We start from the raw sequence: 10,230 nt of genomic DNA, 5'->3' as shown, positions 1-10,230 counted from the left end.
AATCATATTTTTATATTGCTGCTATTTCTTTTGTCAACTCCTAATTTTTGGACCTAAGACCCTATCTCAGGATGAAATCTGGGGCCATACCCTTGGAGGGGAAGAAAGACAGGGTCACATAGACTGTTGTCTGTCATTAGCCCATTTGGCAGGGTGATATAGGATCTGCCCAAATGTAGACAGGCTCTGAGCCAGGTTGCACAGATGCAGGCCGTCCTCTGAGTCAGTCTGGGAAAGGCTCCAGATGAACTGCCAGACTTCTGTGTCTGAAACCCTGAGAGATAAAGAGGAAGCTTGGGTGGCTCCCTCAGAGACAGAGTGATTCTGCAGGTTCAGAATGTGCTGAAATCCAGGCCATAACAAAGTGGCAATAATACATGAAGAGGGGGCACATGTGAGAATCAATCAACTCTCTCCTGGCAATTCTTGGTTGTAAATTGATAATTGCCTTCCTTCTTCTCTTTCTCTTCCCAGACTGGATTTTGAGGACTGAGGCTCAAAACCCCCAAACCCAGATCCAATCCTTTTCACACCTTCCATTTACCCACATGCTAAGACTCAGAGCCACCTTGGCCCCTCTCACTCTTTTTATTTAGTCAATTTTTACTATAATTGTTTATTATCAATTTTTGCCAAATAAGGACTTATTGAAACAACTTACAAGAGAGGAAGATATTAAAATATAATTGCACAAATAATTAATGAGGATTGTAATACCTACCATGAAGGAAAAGCAGGATTGAATGAGAGTGTATACATGTGTCTTAGTTCATTCTTGCTGCTATAGCAAAATACCTAGACTAGGTAATTTATAAATAATATAAATTTCTTTCCTTTCTAGACTGGGTAATTTATAAATAAAACAAATTCCTTTCCTCTCTCTTTTCTTTCTTCCTTCCCTTCCTTCCTCTCTTTCTCTTTTTGCTTTCCTTTCCTTCTTTCTCTCTTTTTCTTTCCCTCCCTCCCTCCCTTCCTTCTCTCTTTCTTTCTTTCACAGAGTCTTGCTCTGTCACCCAGGCTGGAGTGCAGTGGTGCAATCATGGCTCACTGTAACCTCTGCCTCCTAGGTTCAAGCAATTGTCCTGCATCAGCCTCCCGAGTAGCTGGGATTACAGGCGCCCAACACCACGACCAGCTAATTTTTTTTTTTTTTTTTTGGTAGAGATGGGGTTTCGCTATTTTGGCCAGGCTGGTCTTGAACTCCTGACCTCAGGTGATCCACCTAGCTCAGCCTCCCAAAGTGTTGGGATTACAGGCATGAGTCACTGCACCCGGCTTATAGTGATGCATTTTACAAAGCGGTTTCATATATATTACTGCTTCTATTTCTCATTACGGCCCCATGAATAATCCCCATTTGATAGATGAGGAAATTTTCTTCCTTCTCCTTCCTGCTTCCTCTTCTCTCTCTCCTTCCTCTAGAATGCATGTATGCATAGTCGATGTTCCTTCTGTCCCTAATCCAGAAAGAGATTTAGAAGAACTAATGTAGAGTCAAAGATTACGTCCTAATAGAGTTTGTGTGTGAAAGAGACAGTATTTTTAAATGGCAATATCTAAAATATACTGACTTTTATACCGTGTATTTTCTTATGTTGTCATATTCTTTTAAACATGCTGGGAGTCATACAGTTAGGAAGAGGCCCAGTAACCCGTCCAAAGTAACCTGACCAAGACTGACACCTGCTAGAGGGCCTATGCCAGCACTGGAAATCAGTGTTTCTCTCCAGATCCAGAGGCATTCACTGATTCGAATGACTCCAGTATGGTCTATCACAGGGGCTAAGCTCATGAGATTAGAGTCAGACAGATGTGTTTCCTTCAAAGTTTCAACAGTTACTTTCTGACCTTGGCAAGTTATTCAGCTTCCTCATTTGAAAACCAGAGGACATAATGGTACCTACCACCGAGAGTTGCTATTAGGAGTAAATGAAAATACGCCTGAAGCACTCAGCATGGGCCTGGCAAGTAGTCAGCGTGCAGTAAATGGCAGTTGTTATTATAAGAATTTTACTTGTTGAATGACTCTGGCATATAACGCCTGCATTCAACTTGAAACACGGAGCTGTCACATTAGTTCATCTGAAGGGGCGGGAACTGTGGCACTCGCCAATTTTTTCTAGAAATAAATCTTTGTGGGAGGATAATGACCGGTTGGAAAGCGTTGAGTCTTGAGGGAACAAAGATCGGATCTCCAGTCCCAAGGAAGCGAAGCCTCCCCTGCGAGCGGCGGAACCTCCCTCGGACCGAGTAGCAGCCGCCTGGGCCCGCCCAGCCCCGGGAGAGGCTCTCAGAAACCAGATCTCAGCGGAGTGGGTGCAGGATCTGCTCTAATTTTGCTCATCTTATTCTAGGGGACCACACCCCGCGCGCCAGGAGGAAGGGCTCCAAACCACAGGGCGGAGGCTTCCGCGCGGCCCCAAACCTGACCATCTATGGTCACAAAACACACCGAGCAAACAGGAAGCAGGGCGAGAGCGGAGGGTTCCCTACCTTCCCGACCCCGGGACTGCCAGCCGAACTGGCGCTGGCCCACTGCGCCCTAACTGACCCCTACGCCCCGCGCCCCGCGCCCAGTCTCCGCAAGTCCTCCCACAACAATGTCCAGACTAATTGCCTTCCCACGTCACAAATGGGGAAACGGAGGTACGCACGCCCAGAGACGGGAGGAGCTTGGCCTCGATCCCCACCGAGAGCTGACGGCCGCCCGGACGGCCGCCCGGACTGCCGCCCTCAGAGAATCCTAGATCCCAGTCCTTCCAAGACCCTTTGCGGACTGCAGCGGAAAGAAACCGGCGTCTGCCACTGAGACCAAACTGACAGAGGAACTGGCCACTCTGATGTCCTTTCCGGAGGGGAGCTTAGCCAGGGACTTTTGCCCTTCCAGGCCCGGGCCTCTGGGGGCGATTCCGGCTAGGTACCACGGGCCGAGGGCGTGGCCTCGCTTGTGAGCCCGCCCTCCCCGCGTGGCTCCCGCCTTGAGGGCGGGGCTCTTTCCCAAGTGCCCTCTGGGCGAGCCTGGCCGCTCTCTCCCGGGCGTGGCGAAGAGGGGCGGGGTCACGAGCGCGGCAATGAGACTTCCTGCCCATTCGCTGGCTAGCCTAGCGCTTTGGCCGGCGGCTCATTTCCGGTGGGGGTGCCGCGCCCAGTGAGGGCCCGGAAGTGGGTCGCGCGGAGATTGCTGGGCGGTTCTTGCCGGAAGTGGAGAGCGGCTGATCGCAGTCCGGAGGTGAGGCAGAACTCTGAGGTGAGGGTGTGCGGCTTGGTAGGGAATGGGGTCCCCTCTGGGGCCCATCGGCCTCTGGTGTTGTTAATGGCCGTTCTGGCCTACGAGCATGTCGTGAGCTCTGCTGAGGTGGCCGGGGCTGAGGCCCTCAGGCCGACCCGGACTCCTGGGCGCGGTCTCTTGAGGTGGGGCCGGGGTGAGCTGCTGGTCCGGTTGCCCCGGGGAGGCCCCTCAGCTCGATTTCGCAGCGCTGCCCATCAGCTTCAGCGGAGGCCTGATTCTGAGGTGCTCTGACTGGAAGGAACCTCCGAGATCGGAGAGTCTTCCCTGTCCCCTGCTGACGCTCCCGTTGCACTGATGGGTAAATTGATCCCCAGAGAAGAGGCTAGTCTGAGATATATAGCGAGTGAGGAAAAGAATCGGAATTATGATCCTAGCTCCTTAGATGACCAGCAGCTCCTTCCCCTGTTCTCGGAACCTCTCTAACTTGGGATCGTCTTCCGGTCGGTGTTGCCCCGGAGGCTGCTGCAGGTTAAAGGCCACCCAGTGCGTGAAACCTTTTTTTCCCCCTCTTCCCAAATTGAGCGGTTTGGAATGCCTAGGGAGTTTTTAAAAGAGAGGCGGGCAAGTCCTTGTCTTTACAGGCAGATAGCTTCCTTTTCCTCCTCAGCTACTGCTCTTATTTTGAAAAGCCGGGCTAACTTTATTGAAGGCGTGTACTTCTGGACCTGAAATCAGACGGCTCAGGTTTGGTCTGGCCTCAGTGCTAAGTGTCTGTGACCATAGGTGCTTTATTTAACTTCATTGAGCCTCCTTTTGTTCATCTTTTCAGTGGAGATCTCTGCTGACCCCACAGGATTAAATTCACCGTAACAAATTGTGTTTATTCTGTGCCAGGATTTTACCAGATGCGGGGAATGCAGTTTTAAAACAAAGCAACATAGACCCTGCTCACATGGAGCTAGTAGTGTTTCAGGGATGTTTAAGAAGTAATTATAAAAGGGAAGAGCAGGGTGCTTTGAAAGTATGTAACGGGATACAGGAAAAGCCCTTCTGAAGAAGCAAAGTTTTTAAGATGAATTTTGAAGGATGAATAGGAGTGCATTCAAAGAGGGGAATGAGAGCATTTGAGACAGGTTAGCATCAGAACTGTGTCAGCTGAAGCTCTTTGTGGGGACCTCTCTTCAAGTGAAAATTTAGCAGTTACCAGACATTTATTAAGACCTTAATATGTATGAGGCACATTTTAATGAGACAGCCTTTGTGGCAGAGAATACAGTTGTTCTTACGGAGTTTACAGTGGGAGAGGAAATAGACAAGTAATTGAGGAATGACTCATAGTGTCATAGTACATAGCACAGGGCTACAAGAGCATAGAGGAGAAATACCTGAGCCAGGTGTCCAGGCTTCCAGGAGGAAATGGGAGGTTAACTCTTGAAATATTTAGCAATGTAGAGAACCTGGAAGAGGGATTTCCAGGCAGAGAGTACTACAGGTGCAAAGACCTGGAGAACTGGACAGGTGAAAGACCATGACTGGTTCAGTGTGACTGGAGTTCTAGTAATGGTTGGGGAAGTGGAGGAAGTGAGATGTAGTCAGGTCAGTCATATGTGGAGGACATTGTAAGCAATGCTAAGAAATTTGGATTTTTACCCTGAAAGCTATAGAGATGCCTCGAAGGGTTTTATGCAGGAAAATGATGTCATCAGATTTATATTTTGGAAAGTTCAGTCTTTCAAGTGGGAATGGACCAATCCCTGCGGGGAAGTAAACTGGTGTTTGGAAGCTCTTGCTGTAGGCATGGCCTGAACTAAGACAATGGAAATGGGAATGCTGAGGAAGGATCAGATTTGAGCAATATTAAGAAGATACATCACAGGGTTGAGAAGGAGGAAAAAAAAAAAAAAAAAGATGGAATCCATAGAATTGGAGGCTGATTATGGGAATTAAGAAGTAAGAGTAGCCTGATTGCCTGGCTTTCTGGCTTAGAGAACTGGGTAATACCATTGAGATAAAGAGTATGAGAGGTAAGTTAGGGAGGAGGTAAATTAGGGAGGTGACGTGGGAGTAAAAAGGTATTTTGAATGTTTTTAGTTTGAGGTGATTGTAGCACATCCTGGCAAAGATGTCTGATAAGGTGGGTCAGCTAAAGGAAGCAGCAAGAGTAAAGATACGGAGGCAGGAGAGGGCCTAAATTGTTCAGTACCATACTGGGGCCTGGAGTTTTGCAGAACACCAGACTGCAAAAAAAGATAAATGCTGTGCCGGGCGCAGTGGCTCACGCCTGTAATCCCAGCATTTTGGGAGGCCAAGGCAGGTGGATCACGAGGTCAAGAGATCGAGACCATCCTGGTCAACATGGTGAAACCCTGTCTCTACTAAAAAAAATACAAAAAATCAGCTGGGCATGGTGGCACGTGCCTGTAATCCCAGCTACTCAGGAGGCTGAGGCAGGAGAATTGCCTGAACCCAGGAGGCGGAGGTTGCGGTGAGCCGAGATAGCGCCATTGCACTCCAGCCTGGGTAACGAGAGCGAAACTCCATCTCAAAAAAAAAAAAAAAAAAAAAGATAAATGCCTGACAGGTTGTGAAGGGCTTTTTTTTTTTATTTTTTTTTTAAACAGAGTTTCACTCTTGTTGCTGAGGCTGGAGTGCAATGCTCACCGCAACCTCCACCTCCCAGGTTCAAGTGATTCTCCTGCCTCAACCTCCCGAGTATCTGGGATTACAAGCATGTGCCACCACGCCTGGCTATGTTTTTTATTTTTATTTTTAGTAGAGACGGGGTTTCTCCATGTTGGCCAGCCTGGTCTTGAACTTCCAACCTCAGGTGATCTGCCTGCCTTGGCCTCCCAAAGTGCTGGGATTACAGGCTTGAGCCACCGTGCCCAGTTGTGAAGGGCTTTTAATGCTTTGTTGAATTTGTTTGAAGTTGATTTTGTGGTTGGCAGTTTGCTAATAGATTTTCCTGGGTCCAGCATAAATTTCTGGGCTCAGCCAGGTGGCTCACACCTGTAATCCTGGTACTTTGGGAGCCTGAGGCGGGCAGATCACCTGAGATCAGGAGTTCAAGACCAGTCTGGCCAACGTGGCGAAACACCGTCTCTACTAAAAATACAAAAATTAGCTGAGCATGGTGGTGCATGCCTGTAGTCCCATCTACTTGGGAGGCTGAGGCAGGAGAATCGTTTGAACCCAGGAGGCAGAGGTTGTAGTGAGCAGAGATTGTACCACTGCACTCCAGCCTGGGTGACAGTAAGACTCTGTCTCCAAAAAAAAAAAGAAAAAGAAAAAGAAGTTGTTTCTTGCTTTCTCCAGAAATACTTCCTCAACTGGGTGGGCATAATTGATATCTCAGAGAAGTTTAAATAAAATGGTAGCAGTGAAAGTACTTTGTAGAATACAGCCTAATGCGCAAACCAAAAGTGCTGTTATTAAGATTCAGTGAGTGTATTTTTGCTTTGGGAGATTAGCTACTGGGTCTATAAAATGTTTTGTTTCCAACCTGAGGAATGATCTTTTATTCTCACCCTTTTTCCTGGTTGCAGTTATTTTTTAGCCTTTAAAAAGTGACTTCCTTGGGGCTGAGTTGAAGACTAGCCTGGTCAACATAGTGAGACCCACGTCTCTATAAAAGAAAAAAAGGTGACTTCCTCCTTTCAGTTTTTTGTGAAGCATTATGAATCAAATATTTTTTTTTTATACTTAAGCAAATGCAAAGTGTCACTGGAAGTTGAACCTCTGGTTTGAAATTTAATGCTGAGATTTGAAACCAGAGTTCTAGAGTGGTATCTTACCCAATCCTAGTGATTATTGCTTTGAAATGTTGCCATCAGTTTCTTTATTTGTGCTAACCTGGCTTTCATGACCTATACTTCAACTTCTCTATGACAACCAGACTAATCTTTTAAAAGTTCTCTAATAAGTGTGTATACAAAACACATCTCAGCTAGTACAAAAAAGAAGAAGATAAAAAAAGTTCTCTAATAAGAAGCATTTTCATCTTGTTTCTCTTCACTGACTTCATATTCACAAGGAATCAATTCTAAACTCTTGTCCATCTTACAGAATTCTCCACAGATCGACCTTTATCTTAATTTTTATTATATGGTACAGGTGACTTTCTAATTTAGAAAGTCCTGAACTGGCATTTTACTTGAATCTTTTGTACTTTCCTACGCTCTTTATTAAATTAAAACAGGGCTTCTCAATGTTGGCACAATTGACATTTTGGGCCATATAATCCTTTATTATATGGAGTTGCCCTGTGCATTGTAGGATATTAAGCAGCATCTGTCTCTACCCAGTAGATGGCTAATTACATTTCCTCAGTTGTGACAACCAAAAATGTCTTCAGACATTGCCATATGTCTCCTGGAGGACAGAATTGCCTCTGGTTGAGAATTGCTGCATTAAAAAGTATCATAGCTATGATTGTACAACGTCCCCAACTAAATTCTGTGAGGGCAGGCCCCATAGCCATACTTAGTGCAGTCAGTGGTACATGATTAGCACTCAGTACCCTTGCAATGAATGAATAATTTATTTTTGTTGACGCCTCAAGAAATTATTTTTCCTTCAAGGAATTTCTGGGTGATCCTTAAAGGACTACTTGCCTCTTTAAGGACTACTTGCCTCTTTTTCCCCCTACAGAGTATGTGATTTTTTTTTTTTTTAAGTTGAAGCCTCTCTTTGTTGCACAGGTTGGTGTACAGTGGTGCAGTCGAGGCCCACTGCAACCTCCACCTGCTGGGCTCAAGTAATCTTGCCTCAGCCTCCTGAGTAGCTGGGACTACAGTTTTTTTTCTTTCTTTCTTTTGTTTTTTGTTTCTTTGAGACAGAGTCTTCCTCTGTCCCCAGACTGGATTGCAGTGGTGCCATCTCGGCTCACTGCAACCTCTGCCTCCCAGGTTGAAGCGATTCTCCTGCCTCAGCCTCCTGAGTAGCTGGGACTACAGACACACACCACCACTACACTCAGCTAATTTTTGTATTTTTCGTAGAGACAGGGTTTTGCCATGTTGGCCAGGCTGATCTCAAACTCTGGGCCTCAAGGAATCCACCCATCCTGGCCTCCCAAAGTGCTGGAATTACAGGCATGAACCACCATGCACCCAGCCAGAAGTTTCTTTTTTTCAGACAGGGTCTCGCTATGTTGCCTGGGCTGTTCTCAAACCCTGGCCTCAGTTTCAGTCTCCTGAGTCACTGGGAGTACAGGAATGAGCCACCACACCTGGCAGATGTGATCTTAGAGAAATGCCATTGATTTAAGTACTAGAAGCAAGCTTCATGTTGACAGTATACGTCAGCAAATTTCCCTCTCTGTGTTGAAAATATGTAAATGCCTGTTTTGTTCGTGTTGCTTACATTTAGAGTGCTTGGTTTTAGTGGACAGAGACTTATCATTTATTTTAAAGTTGCTTATAGGCCGGGCATGGTAATTCACTTCTGTAATCGCCGCACTTTGGGAGGCCAAGGCGGACAGATCACCTGAGGTCAGGAGTTCGAGACCAGCCTGGCCAATGTGGCAAAACCCCATCTCTACTAAAAATACAAAAATTACCCCGGTGTGGTGCCATGCACCTGTAATCCCAGCCACTAGGGAGGCAGAAGCAAAAAAATCACTTGAACCCGGGAGTTAGAGGTTGCAGTGAGCTAAGATCGCACCACTGCATGATCTGTTCCAGCCTGGGTGACAGAACAAGACTCCATCTCAAAACAAAAACAAAACACTAAAGTTGCATGTAGTTTATGGAGTATTCACATTTATTGTAGTTGATAAAATTGTACAGTCATGCATTGCTTAATGACAGGGATATATTCTGAGAAATTTGTCATTAGGTGATTTAATCATTGTGGGAACATCATAGAGTGTACTTACACAAATTTAGGTGGTACTGCACATCTAGGCTATGTGGTGTAGCTTATTGCTCCTAGGCTACAAACCTGTATAGTGCCTTACTGTATCTGATATTGTAGGCAGTTTATAATATAATGTAGGTATTTGTATATCTAAACATTTTTAAAGTACAGTAAAACTATGATATTATAATCTTATGGGATCTCTAAGATCACATCTGCCGGGTGTGGTGGCTCATTCCTGTACTCCCAGTGACTTAGGAGCCTAAGGTATAGGTGATGAAAGCCAGGTCAGCACAAATAAAGAAATTGATGGTAACATTTCGAAGCAATAATCACTAGAATTGGGTAAGATGCCGCTCTAGAACTCTCAGATTTCAAATCTCAACATTAAATTTCAAACCAGAGGTTCAATGTTGTATATGTGGTCCATATTGACCAAAATGTCATTATGTAATGCATGACACTAGTTTCATAACTTTAATGCAGCTGCAGCATACACCATGAAATTATTTCTTCTTCATATACTATATGTTAACCTAATAAAAACAAAGTTCTAAAAATATGCTTCAGCTACAGTGCTGCTTTGTTTGCCTTATATTACCAGAACTTTTCCATTTGTTTGCCTTGTATTACCCAAACTTTTCCATTTGGCTGGAAAATAGTTGAAATGTTACTGGAAGGAGAAGGCTTGCTTTTTTTTTTTGTTAGTTTTTGTTTTGTTTCGTTTTTTCCTCCAGAGGGCATTGAAATTCCTATAATTTAATTATGGACTTAAAATCTTTCCATATTTCTACTTGCAGGTGAATCATGGCTGACAACAAATATCATCCTTGAACCTGTCTTTACATATGAGAGAGGGAAATCCTGTTCTATTAAAGCAACTATTCAGGCTGAAATCAGCCAAGGCAGTTTTCCCTTATACACTATAAAACGTATAGAAGTAGAAAGGGACTGCTGAATTGCCCTGTGAAATTAGTCTTCATCATATTCTTTGAACGTAGGAGAGAAGAGAACCCATGACCACACAAAGTTACCTGTTTGCCCCAGACATTGAAATAGCTACTTCCCAAGTTTGATGTCAGTTTATACACAGATTTTACTCACTCCTGGGGTTTCAGATAGAGGACATGTGTAAGGAGGGA

General features: G+C 45.2%; 1 protein-coding gene across 8 annotated transcripts in view; it reads left to right on the top strand.

The window, feature by feature from the left end:
- Positions 1-2,497: 2,497 nt before the first annotated feature.
- Positions 2,498-10,230, top strand: part of CAP1 (cyclase associated actin cytoskeleton regulatory protein 1) — a 31,356-nt gene continuing 23,623 nt past the window's right edge. For 4 of the 8 annotated variants that reach the window (XM_017507962.2, XM_017507959.2, XM_017507964.2 and 1 more), the window contains exon 1: positions 2,498-3,229. The gene's annotated coding sequence lies outside the window, so the exon portion shown is untranslated. Of the gene's footprint in view, positions 3,248-10,230 lie in introns of all 8 variants that reach the window. The other 4 variants (XM_017507963.2, XM_017507958.2, XM_017507965.2 and 1 more) reach the window with 1 other exon arrangement.

The sequence above is a fragment of the Cebus imitator genome, unplaced genomic scaffold, assembly GCF_001604975.1.
Source record: "Cebus imitator isolate Cc_AM_T3 unplaced genomic scaffold, Cebus_imitator-1.0 Scaffold385, whole genome shotgun sequence".
Taxonomy (NCBI): domain Eukaryota; kingdom Metazoa; phylum Chordata; class Mammalia; order Primates; family Cebidae; genus Cebus; species Cebus imitator.
This window is presented reverse-complemented; position numbering and strand designations above follow the sequence as displayed.